At 42.5% G+C, this 18,567-nt stretch overlaps 18 pseudogenes; all 18 read left to right on the plus strand.

The window, feature by feature from the left end:
• Positions 1-2,508: 2,508 nt before the first annotated feature.
• On the plus strand, positions 2,509-2,627 carry LOC137112669 (5S ribosomal RNA; annotated as a pseudogene).
• Positions 2,628-3,484: 857 nt separating this feature from the next.
• LOC137112656 (5S ribosomal RNA) lies at positions 3,485-3,603 on the plus strand (annotated as a pseudogene).
• Positions 3,604-4,460: 857 nt separating this feature from the next.
• Positions 4,461-4,589, plus strand: LOC137112687 (5S ribosomal RNA; annotated as a pseudogene).
• Positions 4,590-5,456: 867 nt separating this feature from the next.
• Positions 5,457-5,575, plus strand: LOC137112628 (5S ribosomal RNA; annotated as a pseudogene).
• Positions 5,576-6,442: 867 nt separating this feature from the next.
• Positions 6,443-6,561, plus strand: LOC137112969 (5S ribosomal RNA; annotated as a pseudogene).
• Positions 6,562-7,428: 867 nt separating this feature from the next.
• Positions 7,429-7,547, plus strand: LOC137112970 (5S ribosomal RNA; annotated as a pseudogene).
• An 857-nt stretch (positions 7,548-8,404) lies between these two features.
• On the plus strand, positions 8,405-8,523 carry LOC137112971 (5S ribosomal RNA; annotated as a pseudogene).
• An 857-nt stretch (positions 8,524-9,380) lies between these two features.
• On the plus strand, positions 9,381-9,499 carry LOC137113212 (5S ribosomal RNA; annotated as a pseudogene).
• Positions 9,500-10,366: 867 nt separating this feature from the next.
• On the plus strand, positions 10,367-10,485 carry LOC137113164 (5S ribosomal RNA; annotated as a pseudogene).
• An 857-nt stretch (positions 10,486-11,342) lies between these two features.
• Positions 11,343-11,461, plus strand: LOC137113107 (5S ribosomal RNA; annotated as a pseudogene).
• Positions 11,462-11,712: 251 nt separating this feature from the next.
• On the plus strand, positions 11,713-11,831 carry LOC137112538 (5S ribosomal RNA; annotated as a pseudogene).
• Positions 11,832-12,698: 867 nt separating this feature from the next.
• Positions 12,699-12,817, plus strand: LOC137112972 (5S ribosomal RNA; annotated as a pseudogene).
• An 857-nt stretch (positions 12,818-13,674) lies between these two features.
• On the plus strand, positions 13,675-13,793 carry LOC137113108 (5S ribosomal RNA; annotated as a pseudogene).
• A 251-nt stretch (positions 13,794-14,044) lies between these two features.
• LOC137112539 (5S ribosomal RNA) lies at positions 14,045-14,163 on the plus strand (annotated as a pseudogene).
• Positions 14,164-15,030: 867 nt separating this feature from the next.
• On the plus strand, positions 15,031-15,149 carry LOC137112973 (5S ribosomal RNA; annotated as a pseudogene).
• An 857-nt stretch (positions 15,150-16,006) lies between these two features.
• On the plus strand, positions 16,007-16,125 carry LOC137112974 (5S ribosomal RNA; annotated as a pseudogene).
• Positions 16,126-16,982: 857 nt separating this feature from the next.
• Positions 16,983-17,101, plus strand: LOC137113213 (5S ribosomal RNA; annotated as a pseudogene).
• An 867-nt stretch (positions 17,102-17,968) lies between these two features.
• Positions 17,969-18,087, plus strand: LOC137113166 (5S ribosomal RNA; annotated as a pseudogene).
• The last annotated feature ends 480 nt before the right edge of the window (positions 18,088-18,567 follow it).

The following is an 18,567-nucleotide window of genomic DNA, read 5'->3' on the forward strand; positions in this document are numbered from 1 at the left end:
GTCTGTCCATCACCAGAGCAAACAAGAAGGGGCTCAAAGCCGATCCTTGATGCAGACCCACCTCCACCTTGAACTCCTCTGTCACACCTACAGCACCTCACCACTGTCTTACAGCTCTCATACATGTCCTGCACCACTCTAACATACCTCTGACACTCCAGACGTCCTCATACAATACCACAGCTCCTCTCTCGGCACCCTGTCATACGCTTTCTCTAAATCTACGCAGACACAATGCAACTCCCTATGACCCTCTCTGTACTTCTCCATCAGCGTCCTCAAAGCAAATACTGCATCTGTTGTACTCTTTCTAGGCATGAAATCATATTGCTGCTCACAAATACTCACCTCTGCCCTTAGCCGAGCTTCCACTACTCTTTCCCACAACTTCATTGTGTGACTCATCAGCTTTATTCCTCTGTAGTTGCCACAGCTCTGCACATCTCCCTTGTTCTTAAAAATTGGTACCAGTACACTTTTCCTCCAGTCCTCTGGCATCCTCTCACTCTCCAAGATCTTGTTAAACAAACTAGTCAAAAACTCTACTGCCGCCTCTCCTAGACACTTCCATACCTCCACAGGTATGTCATCAGGACCAACTGCCTTTCCACTCTTCATCCTCTTCAATGTCCTCCTCACTTCACTCTTACTAATCTTTGCTACTTCCTGCTCCACAACAGTCACCTCTTCTACTCTTCGTTCCCTTTCATTTTCCTCGTTCATCAACTCTTCAAAGTACTCCTTCCATCTTCCCATCACACTCCTGGCACCTGTCAATACATTTCCATCCTTATCTTTAATCACCCTAACCTGCTGCACATCCTTTCCATCTCTATCTCTTTGTCTGGCCAACCTGTACAAATCCACCTCTCCCTCTTTAGTGTCCAACCTAGCATACAAGTCCTCATATGCTCTTTGTTTGGCCTGTGCCACCTCTATCTTCACCTTACGCTGTATCTCCCTGTACTCCTGTCTACTCTCTTCAGTCCTCTCAGTGTCCCACTTCTTCTTAGCTAACCTCTTTCTCTGTATACACTCCTGAACTTCCTCGTTCCACCACCAAGTCTCCTTGTCCGCTTTCCTCTTTCCAGATGACACACCGAGTACCCTCCTACCTGTCTCCCTGATCAAATTAGCTGTAGTAGTCCAGTCATCTGGAAGCACCTCCAAACCACCCAGAGTCTGTCTCAGCTCCTCCCTGAAAACTAAACGACATTCTTCCTTTTTCAACTTCCACCACTTTGTCCGCTGCTCTGCCTTAGTCCTCCTTATCTTCCTCACCACCAGCATCATTTTACACACCACCATCCTGTGTTGTCTGGCTACACTCTCCCCTACCAATGCTTTACAGTCACTGATCTCTTTCAGATTACAACGTCTACACAAGATGTAGTCTACCTGAGTGCTTCTCCCTCCGCTCTTGTACGTCACCCTATGTTCCTGCCTCTTCTGAAAGAAAGTGTTTACTACAGCCATTTCCATCCTCTTTGCAAAGTCAACCACCATCTGACCTTCTGCGTTCCTGTCCTGAACACCAAACCTGCCCATAACAGTCTCATCACCTCTGTTCCCTTCACCTACATGCCCATTGAAATCTGCACCAATGACAACTCTCTCACCTCTGGGGATGCTCTGCATCACTTCATCTAACTCACTCCAGAATTTCTCCTTCTCTTCTAACTCACATCCTACCTGTGGGGCATAACCACTCACAACATTGAACATCACCCCTTCAACTTCCAGCTTCAGACTCATCAACCTGTCTGATACTCTTTTCACCTCTAGAACATTCCTCACAAAATCCTCTTTCAATATAACTCCTACTCCATTTCTCTTCCTATCTGACCCATGGTAAAACAACTTGAACCCTGCTCCTAAGCTTCTAGCCTTGCTACCTTTCCACCTGGTCTCCTGGACACACAGTATGTCCACCTTCCTTCTCTGCATCATGTCGATCAACTCCCTAGCCTTCCCTGTCATAGTACCAACATTCAAAGTCCCTACTGTCAGTCCTACATTCTTAGCTTTCCTCTTCTCTCTTTGCCTACGAACACACCTTCCTCCTCTTCTTCTTCGTCTTCGACCAACAGTAGTCCAATTTCCACCGGTACCCTGTAGGTCAACAGCACAGTTGGTTAGCGACTGTCTTTTGGTTTGTTTATTTCTATCAGGCTAGCTAGCACTTTCTGTGGGAAATGGCTTATTTTGTTTATTATGTTGGCCTTGGTTCGCCCTGAGTTGTAGTGTCATGTTTTGTTTGACACTTTCTTTCGTTTAAAATAAATATCATTCTGTTGGAACATCTCGATCCTGGATTTTGGTTTGGGGATCGGAGAGGGAACATGCTAATTTATCTTTGTATGTTGCACCCTGACCCCCTAGACAGGGGCGTAACAGACCTGTACAGTTATAGTACTTTGTACTTTGCAACATTTATCTTCTTCTTAGCAAGTGTCATGCATTCTGCTTCTCCAGCGTTTTTAAGAGCTGTTGATGATGTCAAATGCAGCTTACGGCCACACCGCTCTCTAAGCGCCCGATCACGTCCGATCTCGGCAGCCAAATAGAGCCGGGCCTGGTTAGTACATGGTAGGAAGACAGCCTGGGAATACCAGGTGCTGTAAGCTTTTTTGCTTGGGTTTACGGGCAGCACAAGCTGGTGTTACTGCCTATTTATTCATAGAAATTGTTCTATATTTTCATCAAATTTTGTTCTTTCATTGCTGTTTTGCTACTTTATTGGTTTGTCAACCATCGTGCTTCATTACTAGTAGACCATGTTACGGTCCTGGCCATATGTGTTGTTTTTATTTTGTTGTTCTTATAGGTGCCCTGCCTGATTGGCCGGATTGGGGGGCAGTACAGGAAGCTGATTGGTCCATCCTACACTTCCTGGAGTTTTAAAAGTACGGTTCCCAACAGCTAGCGAGGCTCTTTCTGGCAGCAGCACCTGTTTGCTGTTCTTGGTTTCCAAACCTTATTTAGCATTTTTGAATTGTTAGGTTTTATGCCGTGGTTTTGTTTATAAATTGTATATTTTGTAAATAGTATTAAATCTGTAGGGGTGAACTGCCATTTTCTTTGGACTGTTTTCACATTAGGGAGTTAGGGTTAGCGACTGTCTTTTGGTTTGTTTATTTCTATCAGGCTAGCTAGCACTTTCTGTGGGAAATGGCTTATTTTGTTTATTATGTTGGCCTTGGTTCGCCCTGAGTTGTAGTGTCATGTTTTGTTTGATACTTTCTTTCGTTTAAAATAAATATCATTCTGTTGGAACATCTCGATCCTGGATTTTGGTTTGGGGATCGGAGAGGGAACATGCTAATTTATCTTTGTATGTTGCACCCTGACCCCCTAGACAGGGGCGTAACAGACCAGTACAATTATAGTACTTTGTACTTTGCCACATTTATCTTCTTCTTAGCAAGTGTCATGCATTCTGCTTCTCCAGCGTTTTTAAGAGCTGTTGATGATGTCAAATGCAGCTTACGGCCACACCGCTCTCTAAGCGCCCGATCTCGTCCGATCTCGGCAGCCAAATAGAGCCGGGCCTGGTTAGTACTTGGTAGGAAGACCGCCTGGGAATACCACATGCTGTAAGCTTCTTTGCTTGGGTTTACGGGCAGCACAAGCTGGTGTTACTGCCTATTTATTCATAGAAATTGTTCTATATTTTCATCAAATTTTGTTCTTTCATTGCTGTTTTGCTACTTTATTGGTTTGTCAACCATCGTGCTTCATTACTAGTAGACCATGTTACGGTCCTGGCCATATGTGTTGTTTTTATTTTGTTGTTCTTATAGGTGCCCTGCCTGATTGGCCGGATTGGGGGGCAGTACAGGAAGCTGATTGGTCCATCCTACACTTCCTGGAGTTTTAAAAGTACGGTTCCCAACAGCTAGCGAGGCTCTTTCTGGCAGCAGCACCTGTTTGCTGTTCTTGGTTTCCAAACCTTATTTAGCATTTTTGAATTGTTAGGTTTTATGCCGTGGTTTTGTTTATAAATTGTATATTTTGTAAATAGTATTAAATCTGTAGGGGTGAACTGCCATTTTCTTTGGACTGTTTTCACATTAGGGAGTTAGGGTTAGCGACTGTCTTTTGGTTTGTTTATTTCTATCAGGCTAGCTAGCACTTTCTGTGGGAAATGGCTTATTTTGTTTATTATGTTGGCCTTGGTTCGCCCTGAGTTGTAGTGTCATGTTTTGTTTGACACTTTCTTTCGTTTAAAATAAATATCATTCTGTTGGAACATCTCAATCCTGGATTTTGGTTTGGGGATCGGAGAGGGAACATGCTAATTTATCTTTGTATGTTTCACCCTGACCCCCTAGACAGGGGCGTAACAGACCAGTACAGTCATAGTACTTTGTACTTTGCCACATTTATCTTCTTCTTAACAAGTGTCATGCATTCTGCTTCTCTAGCGTTTTTGAGAGCTGTTGATGATGTCAAATGCAGCTTACGGCCACCCCGCTCTCTAAGCGCCCGATCTCGCCCGATCTCGTCCGATCTCGGCAGCCAAATAGGGCCGGGCCTGGTTAGTACTTGGTAGGAAGACCGCCTGGGAATACCAGGTGCTGTAAGCTTTTTTGCTTGGGTTTACGGGCAGCACAAGCTGGTGTTACTGCCTATTTATTCATAGAAATTGTTCTATATTTTCATCAAATTTTGTTCTTTCATTGCTGTTTTGCTACTTTATTGGTTTGTCAACCATCGTGCTTCATTACTAATAGACCATGTTACCGTCCTGGCCATATGTGTTGTTTTTATTTTCTTGTTCTTATAGGTGCCCTGCCTGATTGGCCGGATTTGGGGGAAGTACAGGAAGCTGATTGGTCCATCCTACACTTCCTGGAGTTTTAAAAGTACGGTTCCCAACAGCTAGCGAGGCTCTTTCTGGCAGCAGCACCTGTTTGCTGTTCTTGCTTTCCAAACCTTATTTAGCATTTTTGAATTGTTTGGTTTTGTGCCGTGGTTTTGTTTATAAATTGTATATTTTGTAAATAGTATTAAATCTGTAGGGGTGGACTGCCATTTTCTTTTGATTGTTTTCTCTTGTTTTCACATTAGGGAGTTAGGGTTAGCGACTGTCTTTTGGTTTGTTTATTTCTATCAGGCTAGCTAGCACTTTCTGTGGGAAATGGCTTATTTTGTTTATTATGTTGGCCTTGGTTCGCCCTGAGTTGTAGTGTCATGTTTTGATTGACACTTTCTTTCGTTTAAAATAAATATCATTCTGTTGGAACATCTCGATCCTGGATTTTGGTTTGGGGATCGGAGAGGGAACATGCTAATTTATCTTTGTATGTTGCACCCTGAGCCCTTAGACAGGGGCGTAACCGACCAGTACAGTTATAGTACTTTGTACTTTGCCACATTTATCTTCTTCTTAGCAAGTGTCATGCATTCTGCTTCTCCAGCGTTTTTAAGAGCTGTTGATGATGTCAAATGCAGCTTACGGCCACACCGCTCTCTGAGCGCCCGATCTCGTCCGATCTCGGCAGCCAAATAGGGCCGGGCCTGGTTAGTACTTGGTAGGAAGACCGCCTGGGAATACATGGTGCTGTAAGCTTTTTTGCTTGGGTTTACGGGCAGCACAAGCTGGTGTTACTGCCTATTTATTCATAGAAATTGTCCTATATTTTCATCAAATTTTGTTCTTTCATTGCTGTTTTGCTACTTTATTGGTTTGCCAACCATCGTGCTTCATTACTAGTAGACCATGTTACGGTCCTGGCCATATGTGTTGTTTTTATTTTCTTGTTCTTATAGGTGCCCTGCCTGATTGGCCGGATTTGGGGGCAGTACAGGAAGCTGATTGGTCCATCCTACACTTCCTGGAGTTTTAAAAGTACGGTTCCCAACAGCTAGCGAGGCTCTTTCTGGCATCAGCACCTGTTTGCTGTTCTTGGTTTCCAAATCTTATTTAGCATTTTTGAATTGTTAGGTTTTGTGCCGTGGTTTTGTTTTTAAATTGTATATTTTGTAAATAGTATTAAATCTGTAGGGGTGGACTGCCATTTTCTTTTGATTGTTTTCTCTTGTTTTCACATTAGGGAGTTAGGGTTAGCGACTGTCTTTTGGTTTGTTTATTTCTATCAGGCTAGCTAGCGCTTTCTGTGGGAAATGGCTTATTTTGTTTATTATGTTGGCCTTGGTTCGCCCTGAGTTGTAGTGTCATGTTTTGTTTGACACTTTCTTTCGTTTAAAATAAATATCATTCTGTTGGAACATCTCAATCCTGGATTTTGGTTTGAGGATCGGAGAGGGAACATGCAAATTTATCTTTGTATGTTTCACCCTGACCCCCTAGACAGGGGCGTAACAGACCAGTACAGTTATAGTACTTTGTACTTTGCCACATTTATCTTCTTCTTAGCAAGTGTCATGCATTCTGCTTCTCCAGCGTTTTTAAGAGCTGTTGATGATGTCAAATGCAGCTTACGGCCACACCGCTCTTTAAGCGCCCGATCTCGTCCGATCTCGGCAGCCAAATAGGGCCGGGCCTGGTTAGTACTTGGTAGGAAGACCGCCTGGGAATACCAGGTGCTGTAAGCTTTTTTGCTTGGGTTTACGGGCAGCACAAGCTGGTGTTACTGCCTATTTATTCATAGAAATTGTTCTATATTTTCATCAAATTTTGTTCTTTCATTGCTGTTTTGCTACTTTAATGGTTTGCCAACCATCGTGCTTCATTACTAGTAGACCATGTTACGGTCCTGGCCATATGTGTTGTTTTTATTTTCTTGTTCTTATAGGTGCCGTGCCTGATTGGCCGGATTTGGGGGAAGTACAGGAAGCTGATTGGTCCATGCTACACTTCCTGGAGTTTTAAAAGTACGGTTCCCAACAGCTAGCGAGGCTCTTTCTGGCAGTAGCACCTGTTTGCTGTTCTTGGTTTCCAAATCTTATTTAGCATTTTTGAATTGTTAGGTTTTGTGCCGTGGTTTTGTTTATAAATTGTATATTTTGTAAATAGTATTAAATCTGTAGGGGTGGACTGCCATTTTCTTTTGATTGTTTTCTCTTGTTTTCACATTAGGGAGTTAGGGTTAGCGACTGTCTTTTGGTTTGTTTATTTCTATCAGGCTAGCTAGCACTTTCTGTGGGAAATGGCTTATTTTGTTTATTATGTTGGCCTTGGTTCGCCCTGAGTTGTAGTGTCATGTTTTGTTTGACACTTTCTTTCGTTTAAAATAAATATCATTCTGTTGGAACATCTCGATCCTGGATTTTGGTTTGGGGATCGGAGAGGGAACATGCTAATTTATCTTTGTATGTTGCACCCTGAGCCCCTAGACAGGGGCGTAACAGACCAGTACAGTTATAGTACTTTGTACTTTGCCACATTTATCTTCTTCTTAGCAAGTGTCATGCATTCTGCTTCTCCAGCGTTTTTAAGAGCTGTTGATGATGTCAAATGCAGCTTACGGCCACACCGCTCTTTAAGCGCCCGATCTCGTCCGATCTCGGCAGCCAAATAGGGCCGGGCCTGGTTAGTACTTGGTAGGAAGACCGCCTGGGAATACCAGGTGCTGTAAGCTTTTTTGCTTGGGTTTACGGGCAGCACAAGCTGGTGTTACTGCCTATTTATTCATAGAAATTGTTCTATATTTTCATCAAATTTTGTTCTTTCATTGCTGTTTTGCTACTTTATTGGTTTGCCAACCATCGTGCTTCATTACTAGTAGACCATGTTACGGTCCTGGCCATATGTGTTGTTTTTATTTTCTTGTTCTTATAGGTGCCCTGCCTGATTGGCCGGATTTGGGGGAAGTACAGGAAGCTGATTGGTCCATCCTACACTTCCTGGAGTTTTAAAAGTACGGTTCCCAACAGCTAGCGAGGCTCTTTCTGGCATCAGCACCTGTTTGCTGTTCTTGGTTTCCAAACCTTATTTAGCATTTTTGAATTGTTAGGTTTTGTGCCGTGGTTTTGTTTATAAATTGTATATTTTGTAAATAGTATTAAATCTGTAGGGGTGAACTGCCATTTTCTTTGGACTGTTTTCACATTAGGGAGTTAGGGTTAGCGACTGTCTTTTGGTTTGTTTATTTCTATCAGGCTAGCTAGCGCTTTCTGTGGGAAATGGCTTATTTTGTTTATTATGTTGGCCTTGGTTCGCCCTGAGTTGTAGTGTCATGTTTTGTTTGACACTTTCTTTCGTTTAAAATAAATATCATTCTGTTGGAACATCTCGATCCTGGATTTTGGTTTGGGGATCGGAGAGGGAACATGCAAATTTATCTTTGTATGTTGCACCCTGAGCCCCTAGACAGGGGCGTAACAGACCAGTACAGTTATAGTACTTTGTACTTTGCCACATTTATCTTCTTCTTAGCAAGTGTCATGCATTCTGCTTCTCCAGCGTTTTTAAGAGCTGTTGATGATGTCAAATGCAGCTTACGGCCACACCGCTCTTTAAGCGCCCGATCTCGTCCGATCTCGGCAGCCAAATAGGGCCGGGCCTGGTTAGTACTTGGTAGGAAGACCGCCTGGGAATACCAGGTGCTGTAAGCTTTTTTGCTTGGGTTTACGGGCAGCACAAGCTGGTGTTACTGCCTATTTATTCATAGAAATTGTTCTATATTTTCATCAAATTTTGTTCTTTCATTGCTGTTTTGCTACTTTATTGGTTTGCCAACCATCGTGCTTCATTACTAGTAGACCATGTTACGGTCCTGGCCATATGTGTTGTTTTTATTTTCTTGTTCTTATAGGTGCCCTGCCTGATTGGCCGGATTTGGGGGAAGTACAGGAAGCTGATTGGTCCATCCTACACTTCCTGGAGTTTTAAAAGTACGGTTCCCTACAGCTAGCGAGGCTCTTTCTGGCATCAGCACCTGTTTGCTGTTCTTGGTTTCCAAACCTTATTTAGCATTTTTGAATTGTTAGGTTTTGTGCCGTGGTTTTGTTTATAAATTGTATATTTTGTAAATAGTATTAAATCTGTAGGGGTGAACTGCCATTTTCTTTGGACTGTTTTCACATTAGGGAGTTAGGGTTAGCGACTGTCTTTTGGTTTGTTTATTTCTATCAGGCTAGCTAGCGCTTTCTGTGGGAAATGGCTTATTTTGTTTATTATGTTGGCCTTGGTTCGCCCTGAGTTGTAGTGTCATGTTTTGTTTGACACTTTCTTTCGTTTAAAATAAATATCATTCTGTTGGAACATCTCAATCCTGGATTTTGGTTTGAGGATCGGAGAGGGAACATGCAAATTTATCTTTGTATGTTTCACCCTGACCCCCTAGACAGGGGCGTAACAGACCAGTACAGTTATAGTACTTTGTACTTTGCCACATTTATCTTCTTCTTAGCAAGTGTCATGCATTCTGCTTCTCCAGCGTTTTTAAGAGCTGTTGATGATGTCAAATGCAGCTTACGGCCACACCGCTCTCTGAGCGCCCGATCTCGTCCGATCTCGGCAGCCAAATAGGGCCGGGCCTGGTTAGTACTTGGTAGGAAGACCGCCTGGGAATACCAGGTGCTGTAAGCTTTTTTGCTTGGGTTTACGGGCAGCACAAGCTGGTGTTACTGCCTATTTATTCATAGAAATTGTCCTATATTTTCATCAAATTTTGTTCTTTCATTGCTGTTTTGCTACTTTATTGGTTTGCCAACCATCGTGCTTCATTACTAGTAGACCATGTTACGGTCCTGGCCATATGTGTTGTTTTTATTTTCTTGTTCTTATAGGTGCCCTGCCTGATTGGCCGGATTTGGGGGCAGTACAGGAAGCTGATTGGTCAATCCTACACTTCCTGGAGTTTTAAAAGTACGGTTCCCAACAGCTAGCGAGGCTCTTTCTGGCATCAGCACCTGTTTGCTGTTCTTGGTTTCCAAATCTTATTTAGCATTTTTGAATTGTTAGGTTTTGTGCCGTGGTTTTGTTTATAAATTGTATATTTTGTAAATAGTATTAAATCTGTAGGGGTGGACTGCCATTTTCTTTTGATTGTTTTCTCTTGTTTTCACATTAGGGAGTTAGGGTTAGCGACTGTCTTTTGGTTTGTTTATTTCTATCAGGCTAGCTAGCGCTTTCTGTGGGAAATGGCTTATTTTGTTTATTATGTTGGCCTTGGTTCGCCCTGAGTTGTAGTGTCATGTTTTGTTTGACACTTTCTTTCGTTTAAAATAAATATCATTCTGTTGGAACATCTCGATCCTGGATTTTGGTTTGGGGATCGGAGAGGGAACATGCTAATTTATCTTTGTATGTTGCACCCTGAGCCCCTAGACAGGGGCGTAACAGACCAGTACAGTTATAGTACTTTGTACTTTGCCACATTTATCTTCTTCTTAGCAAGTGTCATGCATTCTGCTTCTCCAGCGTTTTTAAGAGCTGTTGATGATGTCAAATGCAGCTTACGGCCACACCGCTCTTTAAGTGCCCGATCTCGTCCGATCTCGGCAGCCAAATAGGGCCGGGCCTGGTTAGTACTTGGTAGGAAGACCGCCTGGGAATACCAGGTGCTGTAAGCTTTTTTGCTTGGGTTTACGGGCAGCACAAGCTGGTGTTACTGCCTATTTATTCATAGAAATTGTTCTATATTTTCATCAAATTTTGTTCTTTCATTGCTGTTTTGCTACTTTATTGGTTTGCCAACCATCGTGCTTCATTACTAGTAGACCATGTTACGGTCCTGGCCATATGTGTTGTTTTTATTTTCTTGTTCTTATAGGTGCCCTGCCTGATTGGCCGGATTTGGGGGAAGTACAGGAAGCTGATTGGTCCATCCTACACTTCCTGGAGTTTTAAAAGTACGGTTCCCAACAGCTAGCGAGGCTCTTTCTGGCATCAGCACCTGTTTGCTGTTCTTGGTTTCCAAACCTTATTTAGCATTTTTGAATTGTTAGGTTTTGTGCCGTGGTTTTCTTTATAAATTGTATATTTTGTAAATAGTATTAGATCTGTAGGGGTGAACTACCATTTTCTTTGGACTGTTTTCACATTTGGGAGTTAGGGTTAGCGACTGTCTTTTTGTTTGTTTATTTCTATCGGGCTAGCTAGCACTTTCTGTGGGAAATGGCAAATTTTGTTTATTATGTTGGCCTTGGTTCGCCCTGAGTTGTAGTGTCATGTTTTATTTGACACTTTCTTTCGTTTAAAATAAATATAATTCCGTTGGAACATCTCGATCCTGGATTTTGGTTTGGGGATCAGAGAGGGAACATGCTAATTTATCTTTGTATGTTGCACCCTGACCCCCTAGACAGGGGCGTAACAGACCAGTACAGTTATAGTACTTTGTACTTTGCCACATTTATTTTCTTCTTAGCAAGTGTCATGCATTCTGCTTCTCCAGCGTTTTTAAGAGCTGTTGATGATGTCAAATGCAGCTTACGGCCACACCGCTCTCTAAGCGCCCGATCTCGTCCGATCTCGGCAGCCAAATAGAGCCGGGCCTGGTTAGTACTTGGTAGGAAGACCGTCTGGGAATACCAGGTGCTGTAAGCTTTTTTGCTTGGGTTTACGGGCAGCACAAGCTGGTGTTACTGCCTATTTATTCATAGAAATTGTTCTATATTTTCATCAAATTTTGTTCTTTCATTGCTGTTTTGCTGCTTTATTGGTTTGTCAACCATCGTGCTTCTTTACTACTAGACCGGTACCGTTTTAGTACTTTGCCACATTTATCTTCTTCTTAGCGAGTGTCATGCATTCTGCTTCTCCAGCGTTTTTAGGAGCTGTTGATGATATCAAATGCAGCTTACGGCCACACCGCTCTCGAAGCGCCCGATCTCGTCCGATCTCGGCAGCCAAATAGGGCCGGGCCTTGTTAGTACTTGGTAGGAAGACCGCCTGGGAATACCAGGTGCTGTAAGCTTTTTTGCTTGGGTTTACGGGCAGCACAAGCTGGTGTTACTGCCAATTTATTCATAGAAATTGTTCTATATTTTCATCAAATTTTGTTCTTTCATTGCGGTTTTGCTACTTTATTGGTTTGTCAACCATTGTGCTTCATTACTAGTAGACCATGTTACGGTCCTGGCCCTATGTGTTGTTTTTATTTTGTTGTTCTTATAGGTGCCCTGCCTGATTGGCCAGATTTGGGGGAAGTACAGGAAGCTGATTGGTCCATCCTACACTTCCTGGAGTTTTAAAAGTACGGTTCCCAACAGCTAGCGAGGCTCTTTCTGGCATCAGCACCTGTTTGCTGTTCTTGGTTTCCAAACCTTATTTAGCATTTTTGAATTGTTAGGTTTTGTGCCGTGGTTTTGTTTATAAATTGTATATTTTGTAAATAGTATTAAATCTGTAGGGGTGGACTGCCATTTTCTTTTGATTGTTTTCTCTTGTTTTCACATTAGGGAGTTAGGGTTAGCGACTGTCTTTTGGTTTGTTTATTTCTATCAGGCTAGCTAGCACTTTCTGTGGGAAATGGCTTATTTTGTTTATTATGTTGGCCTTGGTTCGCCCTGAGTTGTAGTGTCATGTTTTGTTTGACACTTTCTTTCGTTTAAAATAAATATCATTCTGTTGGAACATCTCGATCCTGGATTTTGGTTTGGGGATCGGAGAGGGAACATGCTAATTTATCTTTGTATGTTGCACCCTGAGCCCCTAGACAGGGGCGTAACAGACCAGTACAGTTATAGTACTTTGTACTTTGCCACATTTATCTTCTTCTTAGCAAGTGTCATGCATTCTGCTTCTCCAGCGTTTTTAAGAGCTGTTGATGATGTCAAATGCAGCTTACGGCCACACCGCTCTTTAAGCGCCCGATCTCGTCCGATCTCGGCAGCCAAATAGGGCCGGGCCTGGTTAGTACTTGGTAGGAAGACCGCCTGGGAATACCAGGTGCTGTAAGCTTTTTTGCTTGGGTTTACGGGCAGCACAAGCTGGTGTTACTGCCTATTTATTCATAGAAATTGTTCTATATTTTCATCAAATTTTGTTCTTTCATTGCTGTTTTGCTACTTTATTGGTTTGCCAACCATCGTGCTTCATTACTAGTAGACCATGTTACGGTCCTGGCCATATGTGTTGTTTTTATTTTCTTGTTCTTATAGGTGCCCTGCCTGATTGGCCGGATTTGGGGGAAGTACAGGAAGCTGATTGGTCCATCCTACACTTCCTGGAGTTTTAAAAGTACGGTTCCCAACAGCTAGCGAGGCTCTTTCTGGCATCAGCACCTGTTTGCTGTTCTTGGTTTCCAAACCTTATTTAGCATTTTTGAATTGTTAGGTTTTGTGCCGTGGTTTTCTTTATAAATTGTATATTTTGTAAATAGTATTAGATCTGTAGGGGTGAACTACCATTTTCTTTGGACTGTTTTCACATTTGGGAGTTAGGGTTAGCGACTGTCTTTTTGTTTGTTTATTTCTATCGGGCTAGCTAGCACTTTCTGTGGGAAATGGCAAATTTTGTTTATTATGTTGGCCTTGGTTCGCCCTGAGTTGTAGTGTCATGTTTTATTTGACACTTTCTTTCGTTTAAAATAAATATAATTCCGTTGGAACATCTCGATCCTGGATTTTGGTTTGGGGATCAGAGAGGGAACATGCTAATTTATCTTTGTATGTTGCACCCTGACCCCCTAGACAGGGGCGTAACAGACCAGTACAGTTATAGTACTTTGTACTTTGCCACATTTATTTTCTTCTTAGCAAGTGTCATGCATTCTGCTTCTCCAGCGTTTTTAAGAGCTGTTGATGATGTCAAATGCAGCTTACGGCCACACCGCTCTCTAAGCGCCCGATCTCGTCCGATCTCGGCAGCCAAATAGAGCCGGGCCTGGTTAGTACTTGGTAGGAAGACCGTCTGGGAATACCAGGTGCTGTAAGCTTTTTTGCTTGGGTTTACGGGCAGCACAAGCTGGTGTTACTGCCTATTTATTCATAGAAATTGTTCTATATTTTCATCAAATTTTGTTCTTTCATTGCTGTTTTGCTGCTTTATTGGTTTGTCAACCATCGTGCTTCTTTACTACTAGACCGGTACCGTTTTAGTACTTTGCCACATTTATCTTCTTCTTAGCGAGTGTCATGCATTCTGCTTCTCCAGCGTTTTTAGGAGCTGTTGATGATATCAAATGCAGCTTACGGCCACACCGCTCTCGAAGCGCCCGATCTCGTCCGATCTCGGCAGCCAAATAGGGCCGGGCCTTGTTAGTACTTGGTAGGAAGACCGCCTGGGAATACCAGGTGCTGTAAGCTTTTTTGCTTGGGTTTACGGGCAGCACAAGCTGGTGTTACTGCCAATTTATTCATAGAAATTGTTCTATATTTTCATCAAATTTTGTTCTTTCATTGCGGTTTTGCTACTTTATTGGTTTGTCAACCATTGTGCTTCATTACTAGTAGACCATGTTACGGTCCTGGCCCTATGTGTTGTTTTTATTTTGTTGTTCTTATAGGTGCCCTGCCTGATTGGCCAGATTTGGGGGAAGTACAGGAAGCTGATTGGTCCATCCTACACTTCCTGGAGTTTTAAAAGTACGGTTCCCAACAGCTAGCGAGGCTCTTTCTGGCATCAGCACCTGTTTGCTGTTCTTGGTTTCCAAACCTTATTTAGCATTTTTGAATTGTTAGGTTTTGTGCCGTGGTTTTGTTTATAAATTGTATATTTTGTAAATAGTATTAAATCTGTAGGGGTGGACTGCCATTTTCTTTTGATTGTTTTCTCTTGTTTTCACATTAGGGAGTTAGGGTTAGCGACTGTCTTTTGGTTTGTTTATTTCTATCAGGCTAGCTAGCACTTTCTGTGGGAAATGGCTTATTTTGTTTATTATGTTGGCCTTGGTTCGCCCTGAGTTGTAGTGTCATGTTTTGTTTGACACTTTCTTTCGTTTAAAATAAATATCATTCTGTTGGAACATCTCGATCCTGGATTTTGGTTTGGGGATCGGAGAGGGAACATGCTAATTTATCTTTGTATGTTGCACCCTGAGCCCCTAGACAGGGGCGTAACAGACCAGTACAGTTATAGTACTTTGTACTTTGCCACATTTATCTTCTTCTTAGCAAGTGTCATGCATTCTGCTTCTCCAGCGTTTTTAAGAGCTGTTGATGATGTCAAATGCAGCTTACGGCCACACCGCTCTTTAAGCGCCCGATCTCGTCCGATCTCGGCAGCCAAATAGGGCCGGGCCTGGTTAGTACTTGGTAGGAAGACCGCCTGGGAATACCAGGTGCTGTAAGCTTTTTTGCTTGGGTTTACGGGCAGCACAAGCTGGTGTTACTGCCTATTTATTCATAGAAATTGTTCTATATTTTCATCAAATTTTGTTCTTTCATTGCTGTTTTGCTACTTTATTGGTTTGCCAACCATCGTGCTTCATTACTAGTAGACCATGTTACGGTCCTGGCCATATGTGTTGTTTTTATTTTCTTGTTCTTATAGGTGCCCTGCCTGATTGGCCGGATTTGGGGGAAGTACAGGAAGCTGATTGGTCCATCCTACACTTCCTGGAGTTTTAAAAGTACGGTTCCCAACAGCTAGCGAGGCTCTTTCTGGCATCAGCACCTGTTTGCTGTTCTTGGTTTCCAAACCTTATTTAGCATTTTTGAATTGTTAGGTTTTGTGCCGTGGTTTTGTTTATAAATTGTATATTTTGTAAATAGTATTAAATCTGTAGGGGTGAACTGCCATTTTCTTTGGACTGTTTTAACATTAGGGAGTTAGGGTTAGCGACTGTCTTTTGGTTTGTTTATTTCTATCAGGCTAGCTAGCGCTTTCTGTGGGAAATGGCTTATTTTGTTTATTATGTTGGCCTTGGTTCGCCCTGAGTTGTAGTGTCATGTTTTGTTTGACACTTTCTTTCGTTTAAAATAAATATCATTCTGTTGGAACATCTCGATCCTGGATTTTGGTTTGGGGATCGGAGAGGGAACATGCAAATTTATCTTTGTATGTTGCACCCTGAGCCCCTAGACAGGGGCGTAACCGACCAGTACAGTTATAGTACTTTGTACTTTGCCACATTTATCTTCTTCTTAGCAAGTGTCATGCATTCTGCTTCTCCAGCGTTTTTAAGAGCTGTTGATGATGTCAAATGCAGCTTACGGCCACACCGCTCTTTAAGCGCCCGATCTCGTCCGATCTCGGCAGCCAAATAGGGCCGGGCCTGGTTAGTACTTGGTAGGAAGACCGCCTGGGAATACCAGGTGCTGTAAGCTTTTTTGCTTGGGTTTACGGGCAGCACAAGCTGGTGTTACTGCCTATTTATTCATAGAAATTGTTCTATATTTTCATCAAATTTTGTTCTTTCATTGCTGTTTTGCTACTTTATTGGTTTGCCAACCATCGTGCTTCATTACTAGTAGACCATGTTACGGTCCTGGCCATATGTGTTGTTTTTATTTTCTTGTTCTTATAGGTGCCCTGCCTGATTGGCCGGATTTGGGGGAAGTACAGGAAGCTGATTGGTCCATCCTACACTTCCTGGAGTTTTAAAAGTACGGTTCCCTACAGCTAGCGAGGCTCTTTCTGGCATCAGCACCTGTTTGCTGTTCTTGGTTTCCAAACCTTATTTAGCATTTTTGAATTGTTAGGTTTTGTGCCGTGGTTTTGTTTATAAATTGTATATTTTGTAAATAGTATTAAATCTGTAGGGGTGAACTGCCATTTTCTTTGGACTGTTTTCACATTAGGGAGTTAGGGTTAGCGACTGTCTTTTGGTTTGTTTATTTCTATCAGGCTAGCTAGCGCTTTCTGTGGGAAATGGCTTATTTTGTTTATTATGTTGGCCTTGGTTCGCCCTGAGTTGTAGTGTCATGTTTTGTTTGACACTTTCTTTCGTTTAAAATAAATATCATTCTGTTGGAACATCTCAATCCTGGATTTTGGTTTGAGGATCGGAGAGGGAACATGCAAATTTATCTTTGTATGTTTCACCCTGACCCCCTAGACAGGGGCGTAACAGACCAGTACAGTTATAGTACTTTGTACTTTGCCACATTTATCTTCTTCTTAGCAAGTGTCATGCATTCTGCTTCTCCAGCGTTTTTAAGAGCTGTTGATGATGTCAAATGCAGCTTACGGCCACACCGCTCTCTGAGCGCCCGATCTCGTCCGATCTCGGCAGCCAAATAGGGCCGGGCCTGGTTAGTACTTGGTAGGAAGACCGCCTGGGAATACCAGGTGCTGTAAGCTTTTTTGCTTGGGTTTACGGGCAGCACAAGCTGGTGTTACTGCCTATTTATTCATAGAAATTGTCCTATATTTTCATCAAATTTTGTTCTTTCATTGCTGTTTTGCTACTTTATTGGTTTGCCAACCATCGTGCTTCATTACTAGTAGACCATGTTACGGTCCTGGCCATATGTGTTGTTTTTATTTTCTTGTTCTTATAGGTGCCCTGCCTGATTGGCCGGATTTGGGGGCAGTACAGGAAGCTGATTGGTCAATCCTACACTTCCTGGAGTTTTAAAAGTACGGTTCCCAACAGCTAGCGAGGCTCTTTCTGGCATCAGCACCTGTTTGCTGTTCTTGGTTTCCAAATCTTATTTAGCATTTTTGAATTGTTAGGTTTTGTGCCGTGGTTTTGTTTATAAATTGTATATTTTGTAAATAGTATTAAATCTGTAGGGGTGGACTGCCATTTTCTTTTGATTGTTTTCTCTTGTTTTCACATTAGGGAGTTAGGGTTAGCGACTGTCTTTTGGTTTGTTTATTTCTATCAGGCTAGCTAGCGCTTTCTGTGGGAAATGGCTTATTTTGTTTATTATGTTGGCCTTGGTTCGCCCTGAGTTGTAGTGTCATGTTTTGTTTGACACTTTCTTTCGTTTAAAATAAATATCATTCTGTTGGAACATCTCGATCCTGGATTTTGGTTTGGGGATCGGAGAGGGAACATGCTAATTTATCTTTGTATGTTGCACCCTGAGCCCCTAGACAGGGGCGTAACAGACCAGTACAGTTATAGTACTTTGTACTTTGCCACATTTATCTTCTTCTTAGCAAGTGTCATGCATTCTGCTTCTCCAGCGTTTTTAAGAGCTGTTGATGATGTCAAATGCAGCTTACGGCCACACCGCTCTTTAAGTGCCCGATCTCGTCCGATCTCGGCAGCCAAATAGGGCCGGGCCTGGTTAGTACTTGGTAGGAAGACCGCCTGGGAATACCAGGTGCTGTAAGCTTTTTTGCTTGGGTTTACGGGCAGCACAAGCTGGTGTTACTGCCTATTTATTCATAGAAATTGTTCTATATTTTCATCAAATTTTGTTCTTTCATTGCTGTTTTGCTACTTTATTGGTTTGCCAACCATCGTGCTTCATTACTAGTAGACCATGTTACGGTCCTGGCCATATGTGTTGTTTTTATTTTCTTGTTCTTATAGGTGCCCTGCCTGATTGGCCGGATTTGGGGGAAGTACAGGAAGCTGATTGGTCCATCCTACACTTCCTGGAGTTTTAAAAGTACGGTTCCCAACAGCTAGCGAGGCTCTTTCTGGCATCAGCACCTGTTTGCTGTTCTTGGTTTCCAAACCTTATTTAGCATTTTTGAATTGTTAGGTTTTGTGCCGTGGTTTTCTTTATAAATTGTATATTTTGTAAATAGTATTAGATCTGTAGGGGTGAACTACCATTTTCTTTGGACTGTTTTCACATTTGGGAGTT

Source organism: Channa argus, unplaced genomic scaffold (assembly GCF_033026475.1).
Source record: "Channa argus isolate prfri unplaced genomic scaffold, Channa argus male v1.0 Contig014, whole genome shotgun sequence".
Taxonomy (NCBI): domain Eukaryota; kingdom Metazoa; phylum Chordata; class Actinopteri; order Anabantiformes; family Channidae; genus Channa; species Channa argus.